The 10,373-nt window shown below is 38.6% G+C and overlaps 1 non-coding gene across 1 annotated transcript; it reads right to left on the bottom strand.

Annotated features, from left to right (window-relative positions):
• Positions 1–712: 712 nt before the first annotated feature.
• Positions 713–820, bottom strand: LOC130948249 (small nucleolar RNA R71). Its single transcript, XR_009072991.1, has one exon. It is a non-coding gene; the product is annotated as a small nucleolar RNA R71 (small nucleolar RNA).
• Positions 821–10,373: the final 9,553 nt, after the last annotated feature.

The following is a 10,373-nucleotide window of genomic DNA, read 5'->3' as shown; positions in this document are numbered from 1 at the left end:
TCTATTTATGGAGTACCACTCCTCCTCAATGCATAATTCGAACTCTATCTCACTAAGTTTGAATTCTTCTACCTCTTTCTTCTATTTTTTTTTGTTCCTCTGACACCTCAAGGAATCTCTATACTGTGACATAGAGGATTCCACATTTTCTTGTTCTCTTCTCTTTCATATGAGCAGGAGCAAGGACAAAAGCATTCTTGTTGAGGCTGACCCTGAACCTGAAAGGACCTTAAAGCGAAAGCTAAGAGAAGCTAAGGCACAACTCTCTATAGAGGACCTAACAGAAATCTTCAAAGAAAAAGAACCCATGGCAGCCGAAAACAACAACAATGCCAACAATGCAAGGAAGGTGCTGGGTGACTTTACTGCACCTACTCCCGACTTCTATGGGAGAAGCATCTCTATCCCTGCCATTGGAGCAAACAACTTTGAGCTTAAGCCTCAATTAGTTTCTCTAATGCAACAGAATTGCAAGTTCCATGGACTTCCATTGGAAGATCCTCATCAGTTTTTAGCTGAGTTCTTGCAAATCTGTTACATTGTCAAGACTAATGGGGTTGACCCTGAGGTCTACAGACTTATGCTATTCCCTTTTGCTGTAAGAGACAGAGCTAGAATATGGTTGGACTTACAACCTAAAGACAGCCTGAACTCTTGGGAAAAGCTAGTCAATGCCTTTTTGGCAAAGTTCTTTCCACCTCAAAAATTGAGTAAGCTTAGAGTGGAAGTCCAAACCTTCAGACAGAAGGAAGGTGAATCCCTCTATGAAGCTTGGGAAAGATACAAACAATTGATCAGAAAGTGTCCCTCTGATATGCTTTCTGAATGGAGCATCATAGGCATCTTCTATGATGGTCTGTCTGAACTGTCCAAGATGTCTTTGGATAGCTCTGTTGGAGGATCTCTTCATCTGAAGAAGACGCCTACAGAAGCTCAAGAACTAATTGAAATGGTTGCAAATAACCAATTCATGTACACTTCTGAAAGGAATCCTGTGAACAATGGGACTAATCAGAAGAAAGGAGTTCTTGAGATTGATACTCTAAATGCCATACTGGCTCAGAACAAGATATTGACTCAGCAAGTCAATTTGATTTCTCAAAGTCTGTCTGGAATGCAAGCTACACCAGGCAGTACTAAGGACGCTCCATCTGAAGAAGAAGCTTATGATCCTGAGAACCCTTCAATGGAAGAGGTGAATTACATGGGAGAACCCTATGGAAATACCTATAATTCTTCATGGAGAAATCACCCAAATTTCTCATGGAAGGATCAACAGAAACTTCAACAAGGTTTCAACAACAATAATGGTGGAAGAAACAGGTTTAGCAATGGCAAGCCTTTTCCATTATCTTCTCAGCAACAGACAGAGAATTCTAAGCAGAACCACTTTGACTTAGTGATGAGCGGATAATTTATACGCTTTTTGGCATTATTTTTAGGTAGTTTTTAGTGAGTTCAAGCTACTTTTAGGGATGTTTTCATTAGTTTTTATGTTAAATTCACATTTCTGGACTTTACTATGAGTTTGTGTGTTTTTTTGTGATTTCAGGTAATTTCTGGCTGAAATTGAGGGATTTGAGCAAAACTCTGAAAAAGGCTGACAAAAGGACTTCTGATGCTATTGGAATCTGACCTCCCTGCACTCGAAATGGATTTTCTGGAGCTACAGAACTCCAATTGGCGCACTCTCAACGGCGTTGGAAAGTAAACATCCAGGGCTTTCCAGAAATATATAATAGTCCATACTTTATTCGGAAATTGACGACGTAACTTGGCGTTGAACGCCAAGTACATGCTGCTGTCTGGAGTTAAACGCCAGAAAAACGTCATGATCCGGAGTTGAACGCCCAAAACACGTCATAACTCGGAGTTCAACTCCAAGAGAAGCCTCAGCTCGTGGATTGATCAAGCTCAGCCCAAGCATACACCAAGTGGGCCCCGGAAGTGGATTTATGCATCAATTACTTACTCATGTAAACCCTAGGAGCTAGTTTATTATAAATAGGATGATTTACTAATGTATTAGACATCTTTGGTCTCAGTTTTATTTTATTCTTCATCCTAAGAGGCTATTGATCACGTTTTAGAGGGCTGGCCATTTGGCCATGCCTGAACCTTTCACTTATGTATTTTCAACGGTGGAGTTTCTGCACACCATAGATTAAGGGTGTGGAGCTCTGCTGTACCTCAAGTTTCAATACAATTACTATTACTTTCTATTCAATTCTCTTTTATTCTTATTCCAAGATATACGTTACACTTAACTTTGATGAATGTGATGATCCGTGACACTCATCATCATTCTCACCTATGAACACGCGTGATTGACAACCACTTCCGTTCTACTTAAGGCCGGGCGCATATCTCTTAGATTCCCCAACAGAATCTTCGTGGTATAAGTTAGATAGATGGCGGCATTCATGAGGATCCAGAAAGTCTAAACCTTGTCTATGGTATTCCGAGTAGGATTCTGGGATTGAATGACTGTGACGAGCTTCAAACTCCTGAAGGCTGGGCGTGATGACAAACGCAAAAGAATCAAGGGATTCTATTCCAACCTGATTGAGAACCGACAGATGATTAGCCGTGCCGTGACAGAGCATAGGACCATTTTCACTGAGAGGATGGGATGTAGCCATTGACAACGGTGATGCCCTACATACAGCTTGCCATGGAAAGGAGTAAGAAGGATTGGATGAAAGCAATGAGAAAGTAGAGATTCAAGAGGAGCACAGCATCTCCATACACTTATCTGAAATTCCCACTATTAATTTACATAAGTATTTCTATCCCTTTTATTTTTTTTTTATTATTAATATTCGAAAATCCATAAACCAATTTAATCTGCCTAACTGAGATTTACAAAGTGACTATAGCTTGCTTCATACCAACAATCTCTGTGGGATCGACCCTTACTCACGTAAGGTTTATTACTTGGACGACCCAGTACACTTGCTGGTTAGTTGAACGGAGTTGTGTCCACACATAAGTGCCATAATAATGATTCCATACAACAACAAAGAATACTACATTGATGTAATCACAATTTCGTCCACCAAGTTTTTGGCGCCGTTGCCGGGGATTGTTCGAGTATGGACAACTGACGGTTCATCTTGTTGCTCAGATTAGGTAATTTTCTTTTCAAAAATCTTTTTCAAAATTTTTCTTTTATTTTTTGTTTTTCCTAACTTTGTTTTCGAAAAAAAATTAATAAAAATCCAAAAAAATCATAAAATCATAAAAATAAAAAATATTTTGTATTCTTGTTTGAATCTTGAGTCAATTTTTAAGTTTGGTGTCAATTGCATGCTTTAAAAATTTTTTCTTGCATTTTTTCGAAAATCCATGCATTCATAGTGTTCTTCATGATCTTCAAGTTTTTCTTGATAAGTCCTCTTGTTTGATCTTGATGTTTTCTTGTTTTGTGTTGTTTGTTGTTTTTCATATGCATTTTTCGTTTCTTAGAGTCCATGCATTAAAGATTTCTAAGTTTGGTGTCTTGCATGTTTTCTTTGCATCAAAATTTTTTTCAAAATTGTGTTCTTGATGTTCATCATGATCTTCAAAGTGTTCTTGGTGTTCATCTTGACATTCATAGCATTCTTGCATGCATTCATGGTTTTGATCTAAAAATTTCATGCATTAAGTATTTTTGTTGTTTCTCTCTCATAATTAAAAATTCAAAAATCAAAAAAATCTTTTCCTTATTTCCCTCCAAAATTTCGAAATTTTGGGTTGACTTGGTCAAAAATTTTTAAAATTAGTTGTTTCTTACAAGTCAAGTCAAAATTTCAATTTTAAAATCTTATCTTTTCAAAATCTTTTTCAAAAATCATATCTTTTTCATTTTTTTATTATTTTCGAAAATCTTAAAAATTATTTTTCAAAAATCTTTTCCTTATCTTTACATCATATTTTCGAAAATTCACTAATAATTAATATGATTGGTTCAAAAATTTGAAGTTTGTTACTTTCTTGTTAAGAAAGGTTCAATCTTTAAATTCTAGAATCTTATCTTGTAGTTTCTTGTTAGTTAAGTCATTTTAAAAATTAAATCTTTTTCAAAATATCTTTTTCTTAAAATTTTTATCTTATCTTTTTATATTATCCTTCTCAAAATTTTGTCTTTTTCAAAATTTGATTTCAAAATATCTTATCTAACTTCTTATCTTCTTATCTTTTTAAAATTTGATTTCAAATATTTTTCAATCAACTAACTAAATTTTTGTTTGTTTCTTATCTTTTTCAAAACCACCTAACTACTCTTCCCCTCTAATTTTTGAAAATACCTCTTTCTTTTTCAAAAATTATTTTTAATTAATTAATTGTTTTAAATTTTAATTTTAATTACATTTATCTCTAATTTTCGAAAATCACTAACCCCTTTTTAAAAATTATTTTCGAATTCTATCTTCCCCCTTTCTCTATTTAATTATTTAATTACTAACACTTCTCTTCACCTCTCTTCATCCAAAAATCCGAATCTCCTTCTTCATTCTTCTACCCCTTTCTTCTTCTACTAACATAAAGGAATCTCTATACTGTGACATAGAGGATTCCTCTTTCTTTTCTTATTTTCTTCTCTTTCATATGAGCAGGAACAAGGATAAAGGCACTCTTGTTGAAATTGATCCAGAACCTGAAAGGTCTCTGAAGAGAAAATTAAGAGAAGCTAAACTACAACAATCCAGAAACAACCTTTCAGAAATTTTCGAACAAGAAAAGGAGATGGCAGCCGAAAATAATAATAATGCAAGGAGAATGCTTGGTGACTTCACAAAGCCAACGTCTAAGTTTGATGGAAGAAGCATCTCCATTCCTGCCATTGGAGCCAATAACTTTGAGCTGAAACCTCAGCTAGTTGCTTTAATGCAACAAAACTGCAAGTTCTATGGACTTCCATCTGAAGATCCCTATCAGTTTTTAACTGAGTTCTTGCAGATCTGTGAGACTGTAAAGACGAATGGAGTTGATCCTGAGGTCTACAAACTCATGCTTTTCCCTTTTGCTGTAAGAGACAGAGCTAGAATATGGTTGGATTCACAACCCAAGGATAGCCTGGACTCATGGGATAAGCTGGTCACTGCCTTCTTGGATAAATTCTTTCCTCCTCAAAAGCTGAGCAAGCTGAGAGTGGATGTTCAAACCTTCAAACAAAAAGATGGTGAATCCCTCTATGAAGCTTGGGAAAGATACAAGCAGCTGACCAAAAGATGTCCATCTGACATGTTTTCAGAATGGACCATATTAGATATATTCTATTATGGTCTCTCTGAATTTTCGAAAATGTCATTGGACCATTCTGCAGGTGGATCTATTCACCTGAAGAGAATGCCTGAAGAGGCTCAAGAGCTCATTGACATGGTTGCAAACAACCAATTCATGTACACATCTGAGAGGAATTCCGTGAACAATGGGATACCTCAAAAGAAAGGAGTTCTTGAAATTGATACTCTGAATGCCATATTGGCTCAGAACAAAGTGTTGACTCAACAGGTCAACATGATCTCTCAAAATCTAAATGGATGGCAACATGCATCCAACAGTACTAGAGAGGCAGCTTCTGAAGAAGCTTATGATCCTGAGAACCCTGCCATGGCAGAGGTTAATTACATGGGTGAACCTTATGGAAACACCTATAACTCATCATGGAGAAATCATCCAAATTTCTCATGGAAGGATCAACAAAAACCTCAACAAGGTTTTAACAATGGTGGACGTAATAGGCTGGGCAATAGCAAGCCATATCCATCATCTTCTCAGCAACAGACAGAGAATTCTGAACAAAACACTTCTAATTTAGCCAATGTAGTCTTTGATCTGTCAAAGGCCACTTTCAGTTTCATGAGTGAAACAAGATCCTCCATTAGAAATCTGGAGGCACAAGTGGGCCAGCTGAGTAAGAAAGTCATTGAAACTCCTCCCAGTACTCTCCCAAGCAATACAGAAGAGAATCCAAAAGGGGAGTGCAAAGCCATTGACATAGTCAATATGGCCGAATGCACAAGGGAGGAGGAGGACGAAAATCCTAGTGAGGAAGACCTCCTGGGACGTTCCTCAAGCAAGAAGGAGTTTCCTATTAAGGATCCAGAGGAATCTGAGGCTCATACAGAGACCATAGAGATTCCATTAAATCTCCTTCTGCCATTCATGAGCTCTGAAGACTATTCATCCTCTGAAGAGGATGAAGATATAACTGGAGAGCAAGTTGCTCAATATCTAGGAGCTATCATGAAGCTGAATGCCAAATTGTTTGGTAATGAGACTTGGGAAAGTGAACCTCCCTTGCTCATTAATGAACTGGACACTTGGATTCAGGAAATTCTACCTCAAAAGAAACAAGATCCTGGCAAGTTCTTAATGCCTTGTACCATAGGCACCATGATCTTTGAAAAAGCTCTGTGTGATCTGGGGTCAGGGATAAATCTAATGCCACTCTCTGTAATGGAGAAGCTGGGGATCATTGAGGTACAACCTGCCTTGTTCTCATTACAACTGGCAGACAAGTCATTGAGACAAGCTTATGGAATAGTAGAGGACGTGTTAGTAAAGGTTGAAGGCCTTTACATCCCTGCTGATTTCATAATCTTAGACACTAGGAAGGAAGAGGATGATTGCATCATCCTTGGAAGACCTTTCCTAGCCACAGCAGGAGCTGTGATAGATGTCAACAGAGGTGAGTTAGTCCTTCAATTGAATGGGGACTACCTTGTGTTTAAGGCACATGGCCATTCCTCTGTGACAGAAGAGAGTAAGCATGAAGAGCTTCTCTCAGTTCAGAGTCAAGAAGAGCCCCCACAGTCAAACTCTAAGTTTGGTGTTGTGAGGCCACAACCAAACTCTAAGTTTGGTGTTAAGATCCCATATCCAAACTCTAAGTTTGGTGTGGACAACTATACAACATTGACCTGATCACCTTGTGGCTCCATGAGAGCCACTGTCAAGCTATTGACATTAAAGAAGCGCTTATTGGAAGGCAACCCAATTTTATTTATCTAATTTCTATTTTATACTATTTTATTGTTATTTTGTGTTTTATTAGGTACATGATCATGAGGAGTCACGAAAAAAATCATAAAAATTAAAAACAGAATCAAAAACAGCAGAAGAAAAAATTTTCCCCCTGGAGAACGCACAGGCTGGCGTTCAACGCCAGTAAGGTGCATCTGGCTGGCGTTCAACGCCAGAACAGAGCACCATTCTGGCGCTGAACGCCAGAAACAAGCAACATTCTGGCGCTGAACGCCAGGAATGTGCCCAGAGAGGAGAAACTGGCGCTGAACGCCAGTAACAAGCATGAAACTGGCGTTCAACGCCAGAAACATGCTTTACATGGGCGTTGAACGCCCAGAATGTGCACCAATGGGCGTTTAAACGCCAGAATGAAGCACGAAGGCATTTTACATGCCTATTTGGTGCAGGGATGGAATTCCTTGACACCTCAGGATCTGTGGACCCCACAGGATCCCCATCTAACATATTCCCACCTTACCTTTTAATCCTAATCACACTCTCCTAATCCAAATTCACTCTTCCCCATGTCACACTTCCCAACACCTTTCACCAATCACCTCAATTCCTCTTCCCAATTACCCCATTCACCACTCACATCCATCCACTCTTCCCCATAAACCCCACCTACCTTCAAATATTCAAACCAATTTCCCTCCCTTTCCCACCCAAATGGCCGAACATACCTCCCCCCCTTTCCCTATAAATACCCTTCCATTCTACTTCATTTTCACACAACACAACCCCTCCTTCTTCACCTAAGCCGAACCTACCTCTCTCCCTCTCTACCATATTTTCTTCTTCTTCTTCTTCTCTTCTTTCTTTTATTGCTCGAGGGCGAGCAATATTTTAAGTTTGGTGTGGTAAAAGCATAAGCTTTTTTTTGTTTTTCCATTACCAATGGCACTTAAGGCCGGAGTATCCTCTAGAAAAGGAAAAGGGAAGACAAAAGCTTCCAGCTCCGAGTCATGGGAGATGGAAAGATTCATCTCCAAGAGCCATCAAGACCACTTCTATGATGTTGTGGCAAAGAAGAAGGTGATCCCTGAGGTCCCTTTCAAGCTCAAGAAAAATGAGTATCCGGAGATCCGACATGAAGTCCGAAGAAGAGGTTGGGAAGTCTTAACCAACCCCATGCAACAAGTCGGAATCTTAATGGTTTAAGAGTTCTATGCCAATGCATGGATCACTAGGAACCATGATCAAGGTATGAACCCGAGTCCAAAGAATTATCTCACAATGGTTCGGGGGAAATACTTGGATTTTAGTCCGGAAAATGTGAGGTTGGCGTTTCACTTGCCTATGATGCAAGGTGATGAACGCCCCTACACTAGAAGGGTCAACTTTGATCAAAGGTTGGACCAAGTCCTTATGGACATTTGTGTGGAAGGAGCTCAATGGAAGAGAGACTCCAAAGGCAAGCCAGTCCAACTAAGAAGATTGGACCTCAAGCCTATAGCTAGAGGATGGTTGGAGTTCATTCAACGCTCCATCATTCCTACTAGCAACCGATCTGAAGTTACTGTGGATCGGGCCATCATGATTTATGGCATCATGATTGGAGAGGAAGTAGAAGTTCATGAGGTCATCGCCAATGAAATCTACAAAATAGCCGACAAGCCCTCACCTATGGCACGGCTAGCTTTTCCTCACCTTATTTGCCATCTATGTTACTCAGCTGGAGTTATCATAGAAGGAGACATCTCCATTGAAGAGGACAAGCCCATCACCAAGAAGAGGATGGAGCAAGCAAGAGAAGTCCCTCACGGTTCTCAAGAGGTGCATGAGGAAGCTCATCATCAAGAAATCCCTGAGATGCCTCAAGGGATGCACTTTCCTCCAAACAACTATTGGGAGCAACTCAACACTTCCTTAGAAGGTTTGAGCCACAATGTGGAACAATTAAGGGTGGAACATCATGAGCACTCCATCATTCTCCAAGAAATAAGAGAAGATCAAAGAGCAATGAGGGAAGAGCAACAAAGGCAAGGAAGGGACATAGAAGAGCTAAAGAACACCATTGGTCCTTCAAGAAGAAGACGCCACTAGAGGTGGATTCATTCCTTGTTCTTTATTTCTTTCTGTTTTTCAGTTTTTAATATTGTGTTTATCTATGTTTTGTGTCTTTATTTCATGATCATTAGTGTGTAACCATGCCTTAAAGCTATGAATAAATTCCATTAATCCTTCACCTCTCTTAAAAGAAAAATGTTTTAATTCAAAAGAACAAGAAGTACATGAATTTCGAAATTCTCCTTGAATTTAATTTAATTATATTGATGTGGTGACAATACTTTTTGTTTTCTGAATGAATGCTTGAACAGTGCATATGTCTTTTGATCTTGTTGTTTATGAATGTTAAAATTGTTGGCTCTTGAAAGAATGATGAACAAAGAGAAATGTTATTGATGACCTGAAAAATCATGAAATTGATTCTTGAAGCAAGAAAAAGCAGTGAATGGCGAAAAAAAAGAGCAATAGAAAAAGCCAAGAGCCCTTAAAACCAAAAGGCAAGGGTAAAAAGGATCCAAGGCTTTGAGCATCAATGGATAGGAGGCCCAAGGAAATTAATCCAGGCCTAAGCGGCTAAATCAAGCTGTCCCTAACCATGTGCTTGTGTCATGAAGGTCCAAGTGAAAAGCTTGAGACTGAGTGGTTAAAGTCGTGATCCAAAGCAAAAGAGTGTGCTTAAGAGCACTGGACACCACTAACTGGGGACTCTAGCAAAGCTGAGTCACAATCTGAAATGGTTCACCCAGTTATGTGTCTGTGGCATTATGTATCCGGTGGTAATACTGGAAAACAAAGTGCTTAGGGCCACGGCCAAGACTCATAAAAGTAGCTGTGTTCAAGAATCAACATACTTAACTAGGAAAGTCAATAACACTATCCGAAATTCTAAGTTCCTAGAGAAGCCAATCATTCTAAACTTCAAAGGAAAAAGTGAGATGCCAAACTGTTCAGAGCAAAAAGCTACAAGTCCCGCTCATTTAATTATAATTAATATTCATTGATATTTTGGAATTTATAGTATATTCTCTTCTTTTTATCCTATTTGATTTTCAATTGCTTGGGGACAAGCAACAATTTAAGTTTGGTGTTGTGATGAGCGGATAATTTATACGCTTTTTGGCATTGTTTTTAGGTAGTTTTTAGTGAGTTCAAGCTACTTTTAGGGATGTTTTCATTAGTTTTTATGTTAAATTCACATTTCTGGACTTTACTATGAGTTTGTGTATTTTTCTGTGATTTCAGGTAATTTCTGGCTGAAATTGAGGGATTTGAGCAAAACTCTGAAAAAGGCTGACAAAGGACTGCTGATGCTGTTGGAATCTGACCTCCCTGCACTCGAAATGGAT

The sequence above is a fragment of the Arachis stenosperma genome, chromosome 1 (genome assembly GCF_014773155.1).
Source record: "Arachis stenosperma cultivar V10309 chromosome 1, arast.V10309.gnm1.PFL2, whole genome shotgun sequence".
In the NCBI taxonomy this organism is placed as follows: Eukaryota; Viridiplantae; Streptophyta; class Magnoliopsida; order Fabales; family Fabaceae; genus Arachis; species Arachis stenosperma.
Note: the sequence above shows the minus strand (reverse complement) of the source record. Positions and strands in the feature narration are given on the sequence as shown.